Raw genomic sequence first — 18,121 nt, 5'->3', positions numbered from 1 at the left:
GAAAGAGCACAGAAATTCAAGATGGCGCACTCGAAAATCCGTCACTTCCGCCCGGCTGCTTCGCTGCCTTGCCACGCCGGGTCGCTCGAATGAAACGCGTGCGCGCGTTCATTGTGCAATGTACGCGCTGCAGAATATGTTCGACTGTCGGGATGGGGGCACGTGACATGGGGGTCAGTGGCGCAGGAGCGGCGTGTCGAATCGGAAAGTTTTCCGATTTGGTTCAGGTCCGCACATTTTTGGTTCGGTTCGGGTTCAGCCTCGGAACAGAAAGTTTGAAAGTAACGGTTTGAACCGGCTTACGGGTACATACCGGTTTACTACACATACGAAAGAAAGAAAAATGCAGTCACCAGGGACAGAAAAGAATTACAAGGTGTGTATTGACAGAATCACACTGCAAATACTAAAACCTTGTTCAGGATTCCGTATAGTCTGCGTAGAGCTGCTCGTAATTAGCACCATCACTCCTGATTTGTGATGCGGCGCACACCTTTTCGTGGCACCTAACATAACTGCGTAAGTGTCATAAAAAGGCGTACGCCTACCGTTTTCAACAAATCAGGACAGAGAACCGTGTTATTTATACGCTGTTAAAACAGAACTTGACCACGACCACATAGCACGCCCTTAGCCAACCACCATACCGAATGATATCATTCTGTGTCATGATTTGTTCAAAACAGAGGGAGGAGCCTATCTGGGACAAGCATAATGTATCCCAGATAGGCGCCTCCTCCCATTTTCAGCAAATATAAGGACACAGAATGATATCATTCGGAATGGCGGTTGGCTAGGAGCGTGCTATGTGGTGAAGTTCTGTTTTAACAATGCAGGATAATGGCTTGCTAGGAGCATGTTATGCTGGGAAGCCCCGTTCTTACAGTGTATGGCGAGTTGAGTCGTGCCGCACATTTATAAGGGTACTTGTGTTTTATTTTTCTCTATCTAATCCAATCCAATCCAATATAGTTTTTATGAGGGCACATTGGGTGCTTTTTACGAACCACGAACCACTATTTCACGCGTGCGATTAAAAGGGTATCGCTTCCTTGGCACGCCTCGCGCACTACACAACGTAAAGCGCCCACGCCGTCTGGCGGCTTCCAAATTCATTCACGCAACTATCAACTATTCATCCTTGCAGAACTTCCAATGCCACATATTTCTGAGCTGACAGTAAAAGAGAAGAAGGGACGTACGTATAACACATCCACCCAACCAGCTCTGTCCATTGATCATCGCCAACAGACCCATATCTCACGATCGTACAGACGCACGCACAGACACTGCACCGGCATACAAAACGGAGCGTCTAAAAACCGCAAGCAGCAGAGTTCCGCCCGTGAATCACCGCGCGTCTCTCTTTTCTCCCCCCCTGGCGGCGGCACGGGGAACTTTGTGGTCGTCTGCGTCAATCTAGCGGAACACCTTATAGGCCGCCTCTATCCACCAGAGCTGTATATGTACTCGATGACGACGCACTCTGTATGAGGGGAGAGGATCGAAATAGAGAGCAACCTGCGCGTGTCGCGGCACGATAAGGACACTTTTTTGCCAGTCATCACAAGCGACAGGGGGTCCGCCATATTTTGCTGTCTCGAGTTTCCTGCGCCCCTGCTACATTTCTGCGGCCGTGCAACAGTACTATACGCCGTGAGAAAGGGGAAAAAATAAAATAAAAAGTAAACAAGGTGTGTGCGTCCGAGCGCGTTTTGCGGCGCGGGAAATGTGGAAGGTAGTTTGCTCCAGCGGTTTTCAGATTTATACTGCACAGCAGAGACGCTTTAACGTTGAAAGTATAGAGGGACAGAATGTGGTTCTCGTGGCGCGCGAGAGCTTCGCGCTGATTGCTGTGGTGCGCCCCGTATAGCGCTGCGACTGTTTTCGACGAGAACTTGTGGTGTGGCGCTGATACGGTGGGCGGTCAGTTTCGTCGCGTTGTCGACGACTTTTCGAGCGAACTCTGGTCTTCTGGGAATGTACGCGCGCAATCATTTTCTCATTGCGTTGTCGAGGTAAAATGCCAAGTGCGGGTAAAAGGAGCTTTGTAGAGACTCGCAGTCTCAATAATTTCTCCGTGTCATCGTCGAACAGCGCTGGCAACACTCCGGAAAAGAGAACTTCACCACATAACGCGCTCTAAGACAGGCGTCATTCTGAATGGTGTCGTTGCTTCACTTGATCTGTTGACATGTCTTTTGGACTTGTGTTGATTTGTTGACATGTCTTTTTGACTAGTTTCGATTTGCTGGCATGTCCTTTTGACTAGTTTCGATTTGCTGACATGTCTTTTTGACTAGTTTCGATTTGTTGACATGTCGTTTTGACTTGTGTTGATTTGTTGGCATGTCTTTTGGACTGGTTTCGATTTGTTGACATGTCTTTTCGACTAGTTTCGATTTGCTGGCATGTGTTTTTGACTAGTTTCGATTTGCTGACATGTCTTTTTGACTAGTTTCGATTTGCTGACATGTCTTTTTGACTAGTTTCGATTTGTTGACATGTCTTTTTGACTTGTGTTGATTTGTTGACATGTCTTTTTGACTTGTGTTGATATGTTGACATGTCTGGTGACGGAACTGCGTGCCGCAGGAGGCCACGCTAGGGCGTGCAACGTCACGACTATCACTGGAGGAAGGGGAGGGGGGGCGGGAATCGTACGTCCTGCACCGGGAAACACCCAGAGAGCACAGCCAGTTCCCGGATTCGAACCCGGGTCACCTCCAAGTCTCGCCGTGGAATATGCCATCCAGTAGGCGGCCACGGGAGCTGGCACATCCTATAAGCAGAGCGCAAGAGAGAACAAGGAGCGGGAGGGGACGGCAGTATCGGCTCGCCGTTGCTGGCCACGCAGAAGTGGGCGTCGTCACGACTATAGCCAAAGAAGAAGAAAAAATAACAAAGAAAGAAAGGCGGATGGAGGATAGAAGATGAAGAGCGGAGATGGCGGAGAGGGTGCATGAGTTCGTCGGGAAGAGCAAAGTGTTAGATGGGTCGTTGAGCAAGACCTGCCTTCTGCAGAAAGAGAATAAGGTTTCTTGCCAGAGAGAACAATGAACACGTACTGCTCAGCTGTGTGAGCGAATCACCGCGCAAGTCATCAAGTGCTACAGAGTGCATTGGGTATACATAGACAGGTGAACGGTCCTCTTGACATCGAGAAAAATATACTTGGCGACTGGTCAGCCGTCTGTCGGCAAGCTGTGTTCCGCTGTGGTGATCTCCCTCCTCAGGACTCTGGTGGAACACACGTCCTTTCCGAAGTGGTGGCACTATACACTCCGCCACCCTAAAGCTTGCTATATAGTCACCGGCGCTCTCTTTAAACCAAGAACCGAAGTATACCACGAACGGGTGCACCCTGACCAGTATTGCTAGATTCGATTAGAAGTAGAAAGAAAAAAAAAAAAGACGGAAATGTAGGTCGCACTGTTGCGAGAAGGTGTTACATGACGCTTGATGTGTGAAAGCACTGAGTAATCTAAAAGATTACTTGAGCACGTATGTCCTTGAGGCAGTTCGCCAGGGCACACAGCGCAGGTTGTCGGTGCTGCCTTGACCAGCTCTCCAGTACCTTCTCTCAGAGAACAAGGAGCAGTCAAAAACAGGGACAACGACACAAGAAGACACACAAACAGAGGCTCACAGACACTCACAGAGGTGTCTTCTTGTGCCGTTGTCCCTGTTTTTGACTGCTCCTTGTTCTCTGAGTCATTTACCAACAAGCCCATCAAGCTACTCTAGTCTACTCTAGTCTCCAGTACCTTCTCAGCACTAAAAGGTCGCGGTTGGCAAGTCTAGCGAGGGCGTTCTTCGGTGTTTGCCGACTAGAGTCGAAGCGTCGGCAGATGACCAGAGCACGTGCTCCGTGTTCTCCACGGTTCCGCAAGTTGAACAGTCCGGCGATCCAACGACACCTATCTTATGAAGGAAGTGCTGCTAACCTAATGCTAACCAGTAATGCTAACCTACAACAACGACAACAATAAATGAAGGAGAAGCGATGATGACATGGGATGTTTCCCCGTAGTAGCCACAGGACCCTACACTCTTAGAAATGAACTTTACCGCATAGCATGCTCCTAGCCAACCATCATCTCGAATGATATCGTTATCTGCCCCGATTTGTTGAAAACAGGAGGCGTACGCCTTTTTTGTGACACTTATGCTGTTCATAATTGTCACAAAAAAGGCGTACGCCTACCGTTTTCAACAAATCAGGGCAGATAACGATATCGTTCGAGATTATGGTTGGCTAGGAGCGTGCTATGTGGTGAAGGTCATTTTTAAGAGTGTATGGTGAACGCGAAGCGACGACAGGTCGTAGTTCTGTTTAGTAGCTCTTCGAGGAGTCCAGTGGCTCGCATGAAAGCAGAAACGAAGCGAAAGAGTCCGGCACTGATGCGCAGGGGAGTTCCCCGGGCCAAGTACTTTGGACAAGCTGAGTGGTCCATATGGTCAAGGAGCTCAAGTTGGCGTCGAAACACCGTTCGCACGTTGGCGTTCACACGGGTACCGGTCACAGTCCTCGATGATATGCTCACCTAAGATACGCTGAAAAGAATAGTTAAAAGGCAAACTGGTGGCGAAGATTTTCCCGTCGCTGGTCTCGCGATTTTGTTATAGATTTAGGATACAGCGCGACAGACAACGTCGTACCCCAGTCGTACATCCAAAAGAATAAACTTTTACCCAAGCACCCAGCGGGTGCCGTCGTTTCCAGAGTACCTATATAAATAAAGACAGGGCGCCCCCTACAAAGAAAAAAAAGAAAAAAATCGCGTCATGCTAAGCCAGGGCTGCGGTCGCGTAAATCGCGTGACCTTGTCATGACCTTGGCTTGGTAGGGCCTTTGGGCCCGGCGCTTCGACTCAGCGGGGGCCCGTCGCTCGTAAATCGTGGAAGGCACACGAGAAATATAGTCCCGCGGCTCCGAAAGGTGTCGTGCCGACCGTGCTCTACTGCTGCACCGGTCGGCGGCCGCACGTATATACGTACGAAGACAAGAGCAAGAAGAATGAGCCTTTCTTTCTTTCTTTCTTCCTTCCTTCGTTGTACCCATGTTTCTTCGAGCTCTGGAAGTTAGTGGTTGTTAAACATAAGGCGCGGGCTGTCCGAGGCGTGAGTTTATGTGCCGCGCACGGTAGTTAACGCGGTCGTTAAGGGGTCTACTTTATGGTTGTTTGGCTGCGGTAATGGTTATGCGTGATTTTCACGGTGAGCATTCGCCGAGATTTTTCTGGGACGATAAGGCAGTCGGGTGTGGACAGGGAGCTTTTCGAGCGTAACTATACCGTTATCGCTCTCAATTTGTGGAAAGTGCGGGGCGTACGCCTCTTGGAGACAGCGTAGCTGCATCTGCATCACAAAAGGGGTATAGTAGGATGTCATACGCGAATGTGGTTGTTGGTCGAAGTTCTGTTTTGAGAGAGCACAGAGCTGAATGGTGAAGGAAGTGTTCCAGATTTTCGACGTAGTGGTGGAGTGGAGGGTCGGATCCACCTGTCCTAAACGATAACGCAACTGAGCGGTAAGAGCGACATTGAGATCCGATTAATCAACTCAGCGTCCTGACCAGAGATATATCGTGGCATCGAGAGAGAAAGCAATGTCAAAGAAAAAAACAACAAAAAACTGGAGGTTGTGGTTGAAAAACTAAAGTATAACCAGTTACTTATCTTACTTTCGATCCAGCATTCCCGGAACAGAACCCCACCACATAACATGCTCCTAGCGAAACATAATCCCGAATAGCAACGTTCCCTACCCTGATTTGTTGAAAACGAGACGCGTACGCCTTTTTTGTGACACTTATGCTGTTCATAATTGTCACAAAAAGGCGTACGCCTCCCATTTTTCAACAAATCGGGGCAGATAACGATATCATTCGAGATTATGGTTGGCTAGGAGCGTGCGATGCGGTGAAGTTCATTTCTAAGTGTGTAGACAACCATCATCCCGAATGACAACGTTCTCGCCCCTGATTTGTTGAAAACGGGAGGCGGAGCCTATTTTGTACCATTATGCATAGTGATCACAAAATAGGCTCCGCCTCCCGTTTCCAACAAATCAGGGGCGAGAACGTTGTCATTCGGGATGATGGTTGTCTACAGACTTAGAAATGAACTTCACCGCATAGCACGCTCCTAGCCAACCATAATCTCGAATGATATCGTTATCTGCCCCGATTTGTTGAAAACGGGAGGCGTACGCCTTTTTTGTGACAATTATGAACGGCATAAGTGTCACAAAAAAGGCGTACGCCTCTCGTTTTCAACAAATCAGGGCAGATAACAATACCATTTGAGATGATGGTTGGCTAGGAGCGTGCTATGCGGTGAAGTTCATTTTTAAGAGTGTAGGAGCGTGCTATGTGGTGAAACTCATTTTTAAGAATGTGTATGTTAACTCTTACAAAACTGCGTACGCACCGCGCCTCCCACAAATCAGGATCGAGAACGGTGTCATTCTGCGCAATGGTTCTGCGCATTAAGCGTGTTATGTGGTGAAGTTCTGTTTAAATGTCGGCACAGTTCCCTTAGACGTCGGCCCAGGACGCACATTTCCCCAGGGCGTGAGTCGTGACGTTGCCCACATACGTGAGGCCGACAACGGCAAGCCCTATCACCACCACCACCACCACCACCACCTCTGTTTAAATAGTGCGCAGGCTAAAGACTGTAAGCGAACGAAAAAAAAAAGGGGGGGGGGGGAGAATGGAGATGGTGCATGGTCCAAAAACTAAAGAGGAATGAAATATTTACCGGTCATCTTTCTCTTCTCTTTATTTTGCACCCTACAGCCACGAAAGTGATCGCATAGAAGCGCCGCGTGACAACTGTGGCGATGAACTTTACTTACGTGGAGGGCGCGAAAAGAAATTTTGTTTTAGACAGCCGAATTTCCGAGAACTCCCGTCCGGTGGAGCATCCCCGTATATATGCCTTCATGTCCCAGCGGGAGTTGAGTAGTTGAAGGGCGGACACATAACCCAACATTTTCTGACGAGTTAGCGAAGAAACAACAACAACACAGTCTGGAAGCCACCATATAGGTAGCAGAAATAAAAATATGAAGGAAAATGGCCGCCTTGAAGAGAGAGACTCCGCCCGTCAAAGAAAAGTTCACGGGTTTGCCAAGGAAGCATATCTGCATCTTCTTTACAAGTTCAAATTGCTTTACGCCTTCGTAAGACAAAAAAAAAAAAAAAAAAAAAGGAAAAAGTGAAAGAGAAAAGGAAGGATGATAACGATATTTTTCTTTCCCCTGCTTCGATAAAATTCTGCTTCGCTCGCGCCGGGATGATTGACGGGTGTACTTTCTGGATAATAAATGCTCGAGTGCTTCAAGAAGATATGAGGAAAAAGGGGAAATTAGGGAGCAATTATACAGCTTTTACTCCCCTAAATTGCGCCTACTCCACATTTTAGCCCATTGACTCTGAAATTTATTCGCCACCACTGCAAACAACCATAAACACGTGTGGTTAATCATCCCATCCCAACACGTCACATCATCACATTTATGTGTGTGTGTGTGTGAGAGTTCAATGTGTCTAGGAATCACAATATTGCCACCAAGTAAACATAATCACAAGTGCCCACAATCAAAACAAGGCTTTTGATACCGGAAGCCTCATAATCTATGTAACAGAGAGAAAGAGAGAAATACATGATGACGATGATACAGAACACAGACAGAACAGAACAGAATACACGACGTAAGTGTTTACAATGAATCTTACACATATGTGTAAAACAGGACACCTGAGTAAAACTGAGAAATATCATTGAACAGTGACGTTAAATTAGTGGTTTTATGGCATACACAGGTGGCTCAAAATTAATATCGTATAGATACGGACCACCAGAAAGTGAAATTAGAAAAGCAAAAGTTAAAAATCTACACGAATATTAACGGAGAGGAACAACGACACCCATTAGACAATTAAATTATGAATGATGTTACGTAAGTGAGAGTATTCACATAACACTATAATGGAACGTGGAACTTCCCCATTACTCACTAAACATCCAAAGCTTCAGGGGCACCACCACACTTGTGTAGGAAGAGATTAGGGAGAGAGACCCTGAAAATTCCAGAACGTTATTCCAACAAAGGCTGACGACACGAGGGGCTTGACTTGGGACGCAGAACATCTGAAAGATAAGTTAACCTCTGCTGGAAAAATAATCAATTTACTGAGTAATCAATTACTCAGAAAAGTAATTGATTATTCGAAAAAGTACTTTGACAGTAAAGTAACTGATTACTCGAAAAATTACTAAAAAGTAATTGATTATAAGTAACGCAATTACTATAGCAACGCGTTACGCACAAGTCTGCTCGCGACTTAGTTACTTTGGAGACCAAATCTCGTTTCTTATTCCGTCATTGCCGTCGAAACAGAAAGAGAGAGACACAAAAATGGCGGAGAAGATCGTGAGAAACGCTATGATCCCGTATACACAGAATATTCTTCCACGCGTACTGCTGGGACAGATGCCTCTGCAGCACGCAGACTGAGGAGCCGATTGCTGCGGAGAAGACGCGTGCGTTTAGAGCTGCGGGGCTCGCCGCGAGCGCCGCGCGGCCAGATGAAAAATTAAGTTTTCCCCGAACGCTCCTGCGGGAAATAAATTTGCCGCCTGTGCCAGACAGCGGAGGCAGCACCAGATAGATAGATGGCGAGGCGGCAGCAGCAGTAGCACCACCGGTCCCACCGCTGCCGCAGGTCAGTGCTGGAGCCGCTGCAACGCTGCACGTATATATATACATACCAACGGTATAGCAACCACACTTTTGTAGAGATGCAAGAATGTCGTGTCCAACCTATAAGAACGGTATCTCGGGTGCTGAAAGAGAACTTGATAACTATAACGCAATGCACTTTTTTTAAGAGGGCGGCTTTACATAATGACCGGCTCCAGTTCGGCGATGTCACATTTCCCCCGAAAACCGCTAATTAAAAAGTTAATTAATGAATTTTAGGTAATTAGTCACCTAGTAACATGTACTATACTCTGGTCGACAAGATGTCTGCCTGGCCATATAGCCAACCTGAAAAAAGAAAGAAAAAGAAGCATCTATGCGCCAGTATTTTTCTAAAAGATCTAATCTGACAAAAAAACACACGTTGTATGGATTATTAGTTGAACTCAGTCTGTAAATAACTGTGATGGCATGTCTGTTTGAAAGACTCGCGAAAACAAAAAGACGCCGACAACGGCATGCTCTTCGTAAATGTGAACTAAGAAAAACGCAGAGAAATACGCGGGTACACGTGAGATAAGATAACTAGACTATGCGTTCTATAAAAAAATTGATGAGGACGATCAATGAAATTTATGCGGTAGATAAGCGTTAGGTAGATACCGAGAGGTGCGGTTCGGGAGTTTTAGAGCGAGCTTTCGCGTAGAATTTCAATTACACATCCAATCCAATTCCAATCCAATCCAGTCCAATCCAATCCAATCCAATCCAATCCAATCCAATCCAATACGATGTCGGAGCCTCAGACAGAGAGAGTCGTCGACGGTCACTTTTTTGCGACATGGGGGGGGGGGGGGGGGGGGTCCTAATGCTAAAGTATTAAAAGGCAAAATGCAAAATACATATTACTGGATAGGACTTGGTTTAAGAGATTAATTAAAATCCAGCTAAACCATACTCCAACCGAATAGAGATGCCTCTTAACACAACATTTAAGCCCCACTAACGCCCTCCTCCCGTTCGTCAACTGCCATATTTGGGAAAGAAAGGATTTGCTCACTGTATGTGGCCACCTGCTCTCCTTCCCACAGTCCTATTGAACTTTCATCAATTTTCCTGTCACGCTACACCGTCGCCTCCTTCACGCAAAGAAAGGCAGCAGCCGTCCACAGGAAGGAATATTCAGTTTACCGTCACGCGAATGAATATCCTCCTCGCGCCATGTACCTTATGTCTCCTGTGTCCGTAGTGCAACAATCTTCCACGTGTTCGTTGCACGTATCTGTAACAATCTGGATACCTCACAGGGTGGTCAGGCTTGGTTTATCGTATACGTCTTGTCCGCCATATGGTCCTGCAGAGCCCTTGGGTGCTTCATTAGTCGAGGTTGGGTACAATAGGAAAGTGACCCACACTCTCAAAAATGAACTTCACCACATAGCATGCTCCTAGCCAACCATCATCTCGAATGATATCGTTATCAGCCCTGATTTGTTGAAAACTGGGGGCGTACGCCAAAAATGTGACAATTATGAACAACATAAGTGTAACAAAAAAAGGCGTACGCCCCCAGTTTTCAACAAATCAGGGCTGAAAACGATATCATTCGAGATGATGGTTGGCTAGGAGCACCAGGGAGGTACCCGGGTTCGAATCCCGGTGCCGGCTGTGCTGTCTGGGGTTTTTTCTGGGTTTTCCTCAGACGCTTTCAGACATATGTCGGCGCAGTTCCCCTAGAAGACGGCCCAGGACGCACATTTCCCCAGGGCGTCAGTCGTGACGTTGCCCACATACGTGAGGCCGACAACGGCAAGCCCTTTCACCATCACCACCACCACCATCATTTTTAAGAGTGCATAGCAAAGTGCTCCTTTAATTTAAGGAAGTGTCGCCTATAGACTTCCATGTGCTGTGCACAGCTCTTTTTGTTTTCATCCGTCAAGACCCGCCACGCGCTCACCTTGCTATAAACATGCGGTAGCTGTATTACGTAGTTTCAACCCTCTGGAGAAATCGGGTAACCCAACGTCGAGTTGGGCCAACGTTTTTAAGCTCACAGGCTCCTGTGTACAAACGAAATTTGCCAATACCACCCATTACGACATGGACGTGCCTGCACCATCTTCTTTGAGGATATGGGGACACAATACCGTACACGACTTTCCTTCCTCACCAAGTTCCCTTTTTCTTCCTCACCCACCACTCTTGCGTTCACGCTGAAGCTATGCGCTACCTAACCCTGCCCTCCTCAACAGATAAACAGCGAGTATAGCCTCTCTCTCTCTCTCCCTCTCTCTTTCGTGAATACGTGATGCACACGTTATCCCACGAGAGTATAGGAAGAGCGACCTTACCACAAATCTTCGACCGGTTCTCACGCATGAGAGCAGGCAAGAACGGACCTGAGAGCAAAGAAAATCTATTTTAGAGCAGATAACAAAAGTCAGAAGCACTGTCCTGCAGCACTGGAAGCGCAGCAGCTTACGAAATCATATATCAAAAAATAAGAAAAAAGAAAGAAACGCCTTTTATGAAACATTTACCTTGTATAGGAAGCAAAACTTCACCGTATAACGTGACGTCATTTGATGTACAACTTACGAAAACTTCAAGGTCGTACAAAAAAAAGAAGAAGAAATAAAAAGGAAAAAGCATTTCAAACGACCAAAGTCATCTTCCTCCTAACCACCGAAAGGCGGGTTTTCGCTACGATCGCAACAACAGGCTCTCCAGCCGAATTGCGCTATATATGAGAACCGCGTAATGATAACTGCAACACAAAATCCCGCACACAAAAAATAGGAAAAGAAGAAGAAGAAGAAAAAAAAACCGACTGCCTCCTTGATCCGGGAGAGGTCCACTAGAAATGGGATTATCCATCAGCAGAACTGTAATCCGCACACGAGTGCACGATAAGAGCCCTCTGAAATCCGACGGATTTTTGCGCTAAATTGCCGCCACAGTGGGCGCCGTGATACGGGCAGATTACGAGGCCAACGGAGCAACTCGAAATTAAGCACTCACGAGAGAGATATATGCTTATATTCGCTCGGAGCTTTTGTCTTCGAATTAGCGGAAGGATTGGCCTTTCACAATGCACGAGAGATAGCGTCCGGATTATTAACGGGGGAGGAGAGATTTGTATAGGCCTTCCTCGTCATACGCATACACTATATACTGCTCCGAGAAGCTATACGACGCAAGAAAGATAATATGAGAGATCACGCGGACACACATTAGTAGAAAGTGTTGTCGCTTCCGGGATGCGTCGGTCAAGGATTTCTTGCTTTTCTTTTTCTTTTTTTATATGAGCGGTTTGAATTCTGAGAAAGTGGAATTGAAAGGACGCCACGATCTTACAAAGGCAGAACTTCACCACACAGCACGTCAGAGGCCAACCATATTGCACAGAATGACATCTGCACTCTTAAAACAAAGCTTCACCACATAGCACACACTGAAGGCCAACCATTGTACGGAGGATACGCTCTTAAAATTGAACTTCACCGCATAGCACGCTGCAAGCCAACCATCATCTCGTATGATATCGTTACCTGCCCTGATTTGTTGAAAGCGGGGGGCGTACGCCTTTTTTGTGACAATTATGAACAGCATCATGATATCATACCATTTCGCTGATCTGTTGAAAATGGAGAGACATACGACTCTTTACGACACTAAATATTGATGTCAATGATCACCGAAAGGCGTATGTATGGGTATGTTAAACATATTCTGATAAGAGAGATGTATATACACTCTTAAAAATGAACTTCACCGCAAAGCACGCTCCTAGCCAACCATTATCTCGAATGATATCGTTATCTGCCCTGATTTGTTGAAAACAGGGGGCGTACGCCTTTTCTGTGACAACTATGAACAGCATAAGTATCACAGAAATGGCGCACGCCCCCCGTTTTCAACAAATCAGGGCAGATAACGACATCATTTGAGATAATGGTTGGCTAGGAGCGTGCTATGCGCTGAAGTTCATTTTTAAGAGTGTACGACACGCTCTGTCGTCGCACTGTCAGCGTGCTATGTGGTGAAGGTGTATCTATAGGAGACAGAACTCTATCATCAGATTATGCTGGAGACCCTGAGCGTGTTATGTGGCGAAGCTTCCTTCTTAGAAAGTAACTGGCGTTTCGATTCTTACAGCAGCCATGGCGCCGCCGTTTTATTCGTCATTACCTCCTTTACCGTTTTCGTTTCCGTTCTCCTTTTTCATGTTCTTTCCCCCATCTTTGTGTTCTTCTTCTTCTTCGTTCTTGGGGTGTACAATCGCCCGAACAGCATGCCGCACTGCTCGATGTCTTATATCTAGAGCTATATCTCTCTTCCACTTGTCCACTTGTCCATACCGTGGACACGTCGAAACGAACAATCATCTGCTCTACGAATGTCACACGGCGAGGATCTTTTGGAGTCTGGTTCGCCGTCACACAAATGTCGTTTGCCCTGTGTCATTCGACTGTCGCCGTCCGTCCCACCGCCTTAGCGTTCTTGTGTCTGCTTGTGGTGCCGAAATATTGTGGACAGCGCGCAGGAAGGTGGTGGCACAACGTCGGAATCGCGCGCCCCATTGTTCTTGTTGCTGCGCGACGCTTGCGCGTGAACGTGACGAACGTCCTCCAGCGGGAACTACTCGTGCTCGGACGTGATCGGTTCCATAGGCTACGGGGAGCGCATCCGTCAGTTTGCGCACAGGACGACCACGTAGCAATCGTGGGAACCGCACCTTGGTTGTACACAGTATACATCGTATAATTATTTCTCTTCGTACTTGGACTACTTCAGACTTGGACACATGCATGGTACAGCCTACAGACTATATGACTAATGAATTTCAGGTGTATATCGTGTAAATAGTTGGATCCTGTATAGTGCCTGTGTTTTTGCGTGTTGTATACAGGGTGTCTCAGTTAAATCCTCGGGCTAAATAATTCGCGAACCGGTGCACCAATCGAAAAACTTTCTTTTTTACAAGTATCTGTCCGATACCGCCTACAACCTGCGCACCGTGTGAATGAGTGGGAGGCGCTCATTATTTAAATAAAAATTCGAATGAGTTTCGTGAAAAAACATAACTTCTAAAGCAATGCGCTGTCAGCATTAAAATTGGTACTATCCCTTTTGGGACCTTCGGTGGACACCTTTTAGAGAAAAATCTGCCACCGAAGCGGGTCATTCGTTGCAGTAATTAATTGGTTTCGGTTTACATATTTTTGTCGCGGCTGGTCGCGGTGAAGCGCAAAAGGACCTAATTCTTTGATGTAATTCATTGGTGTAAGGACATAATTCTTTGGTGGATAAGGGAGTAGAAGAGCGTCCTTTTGCGCTTCACCGCGACCAGACGCGACAAAAATATGTAAACCGAAACCAATTAATTACTGCAACGAATGACCCGCTTCGGTGGCAGATTTTTCTCTAAAAGGTGCCCACTGAAGGTCCCAAAAGGGGTAGTACCCATTTTAATGCCGAAAGCGCACTATTTTAGAGGTTATGTTTTTTTACGAAACTCATTCGAATTTTTATTTAAATAATGAGCGCCTCCCACTCATTCACACGGAGCGCAGCTTGTGTAGGTGGTATCGGACAGATACTTGTAAAAAAGAAAGTTGTATGGACGAAAGTTGTATAGTCATTTAGTGTTGCCATCGATTTAGTTTGTGTTGAGCACAGTTTGTGTATTACGTTCATAATAAATATTCCCATAACAACATCATCTCTCTTCTCCGCAGTCTGTCACACACTTTATGACACGTTCCACGTTATATTTGTTTCCTTCGTTTATGCGTGCATGTTGCCGCTCCACCGTGGAACGCGAAAAGAAATTATTCACCACGTATAAAATGAAAACTTTCCGGATACAGACTGAGTATGCGATAAAACGTGCCCCCCCCCCCCCCTCAGTCACAAATATATCAATAGCCGTGCAGAACAGGAAATTATAAAACGAAATGAACAAGAAGTATTAACAACGCCGTAAAAAGAGTGGGCAGCCGGACACGCAGCGACGCAGCGGCAGAATTCCTCTCTTTGCACACTCGCCCGTATACCCTTCCTTTTAACTCCGCATTCGTTGCAGCACGAAAGGACGACGACATAGCCACGTTGCGGGCATTTTGAAAAGTTTCAAACTGCCCCCAAAGAATGCGAAACGTTCTCGCGCACAACACTTCAATCGCACAGCAGCGCATGTTTGCCCGTTGTACAATCTCGGTACTTTTTTCTCGTTCTTAATACGGTTCGCGTCTGTTCCCGTTCCTTATTTTTGAGGCACAAGGATATTACGTACATAACTCTCCAGGGTTCATTAAAAATGAACCGTTTCTCTGCCCTCTCGTGTATAGGTTCGGAGGAATCGAGCATGCACGGAAGCACTTCGTGCGCGAGGCTATCACCGGTGGCGCCCCCTTTTTCTTTCCGCGTATTCTCTGATCTTGCGCTTCGTCCTCCTGATACCGCGAAAACACGCAAGATTTACCTCCTACGCTGCACGCGTTTTCAAAATGCAACGTGCAGTAAACATGTTTTGTAATTCTGGCCAGCAAAGCATGCGAGTAATTATCAAACGTTCAGCTGCGTGCAGCTATGCATAATACGTGCACAGCTGCGATTTTACGCAAAATCATATACATACAAGTTATGCATATGCCTTTTTGTGAACACAAGTGCAAAGCGTCACAAACAACATCTTCCTAAAGAAATCAAAGAAACGGACAAAGTGAAAGGACTCACAGAGCACTCACTCCCAGAATTGCGATGCCGATCGAAGGGACTGGGACCAACACTTAGATGAAGTGAAACGAAATTTGAACCAAGGTTAGGTTAGGTTAGGTTAGGTTGGGTTGGGTTAAATTGGGACCAAACTAGAAGCAAAACAACTCGAAAGACGGCATTTGAGTTGCTCTTTGGCATTAATACCAGACGCAAAGGTAGTGGTTTGCGTGCCTTATTCGAAGCAGAAAATAAACACATACGAACTGGTTGCGAAAAGCAACGAAAGGCGAACGGCAAGAAACTGGAGATGGTGTTGCCTTGCACGAAGACAAGGCAATGGTGGAATGTCAACCAGAGGTTCAACCAAAGTAATGACGGGCCTTTGCATACTGAAGTGTTTGTCTACCATTATCTGTTGAGCTGTCGTCGCAACTACTATAAGTAACTGGGAGGTGCTCCTATATAGGCTACAACCACGACAAGTTCGTGTGTTTGACCTGTACCTGTCACGTGGGCCTCATAAGTATTGTAAGGAGACACCCTGGATCAAGGGTTCGCTTCTCTGCAACTGGGGCCCGCACATGCCCGATGCTGCGTAACTAACGTAATCCAGTGCTCTGTTTTCGTTCGCTGCACCTATTCCGAAATATACTTCCAATATATATATATATATATATATATATATATATATATATATATATATAATGTAATCTGTAACAAAAAATAAATATTCTCGAAGCTCGACGTGTGCAGATGTGTTGTCTCTATATACTATGCGGCCCTCGGCCATGGCACAGGTACCCATACTTGAAGGTATGAAGACTATACGAAGACTATACTATACTATACTATAGACTATACTATACTATACTATAGCCTATAGACTATAGACTATACTATACTATACTAGAATACTATACTATAGACTATACTATACGAAGACTATACGAAGCCATTTATTTACAATACAACAGAAGATGTGTGCGGGCAACCAGAGCTGCCACCAGGAGGACGTTGGTCCAGGTTCTCACATCCACGGGGCACGTGTTTTCACGGAGATAAGGGTACATCGGCAAACTTACATATAACGTGGGTTCGCACGAAAAATAACCGATGCACACAGACGCTTTACATAGGTCCAAATGGCTCGAAAGTAAATAATACCTGGCGTGGGTGCGACCAGAATACGTGAAAAAGGCACTATTTTCGAAGAGCTCTAAAAAACGGAACCCCTATACCTGTCAGCTCTTCGCGCTCACCATTAGTTCATCCCCTCATATTAACCTCTTTGAAGTGGGGCATAGGGTCCTGTGGCTACCACGGGGAAACATCCTATGCGTGGCCGACTATACGGCAAGCAGTTCAATTATCGCTACCGCCTTGAGAGTGCGCTCCTTGAATTAAGCTGTTGCAAGTTATAGCGTCTGTCCCGTGTTACCCCTGTCAGTACTTGTTGTTTATTCGGCGCTTCTCTGTCTTCATATGGAAAACAAACAACAGCATAAAGGTTCGCTCTTCTAAGCTACAAAAGCCAGCAGATACACTGTAAAGACACAAAAAAAGAAGAAGAAGGAAACGTAATTTTACACACAAGTGACTGCTAACTGTGTCGCCACAATCCAGGTGGCGAATTTCCCCATTCATCATCAGTGTATTTGTTGTTCTTGTTTTGTTGCCGGCATGTGTGCCGTAAAGTGTTTTTTTGCAAAAAAACATTCGTTTGGACTGCACACATGCGCAGCTGCCATAAGCGAAAAGAATGACACTTACATTAAAGAGAGATTAAACTGCGAAAGCCCAGTCCGCTTCTTTTCCTTTTCTTCTTCTTCTTTTCTTCTTTTTTGGAATAGTAAGCCGACCTCTGTCTGACTGACCTTTCCTTTCTTTTTTCTTAATAAACATATCTTCCCCCCCACCCTCCAGTAGGGAACTTTGCGCAATATAAGTATCACTCTTAAAAATGAACTTCACCGCATAGCACGCTCCTAGCCAACCATCATCTCAAATGATATCGTTATCTGCCCTGGTTTGTTGAAAATGGGAGGCGTACGCCTTTTCTGTGACAATTATGAACAGCATAAGTGTCACAAAAAAGGCGTACGCCTACCGTTTCCATCAAATCAGGGGGATTAATCGCTTCATCGTCGTTACGGTCGTTACAAGCCAACGAGTGGCGGGAAATTAAAAAAGGCGGGCGGGAAATTTAAAAAGGTGGGCACGTGATAAAACTCGTGCACGGCGCTCTTCGCGCGATACGTGAAGGCCGTGGTACACGTCACGCGCAATATGTCACGTGCCCACTTTTTTGAATTTCCCGCCACTCGTTAGCTTGTAACGACCGTAACGACGATGAAGCGATTAAGCCCCCAGGGCAGATAACGATATCATTTGAGATAATGGTTGGCTAGGAGCGTGCTATGCGGTGAAGTTCATTTTTAAGAGTGTAGGTCACCGCACATATGCCTCCAGCAGAGTATAAGCGCAGTAAAATTACGGAAATTTTTCTTACAGTATATACGGGTGTCACCCCCACCCCCCCTAATACGGACCTCCAACACACCTCCCTCAGAAGGAAAAATCCGGCGTAAATCTCCGAGGAAAGATCTATATCTCACAGGGCATATACTGAAATGGCGTGCACGCATAGCCTCCCCCGCAAGATCTCACGCTTCGAATCAGA

Source organism: Ornithodoros turicata, chromosome 10, assembly GCF_037126465.1.
Source record: "Ornithodoros turicata isolate Travis chromosome 10, ASM3712646v1, whole genome shotgun sequence".
Taxonomy (NCBI): domain Eukaryota; kingdom Metazoa; phylum Arthropoda; class Arachnida; order Ixodida; family Argasidae; genus Ornithodoros; species Ornithodoros turicata.
This window is presented reverse-complemented; position numbering follows the sequence as displayed.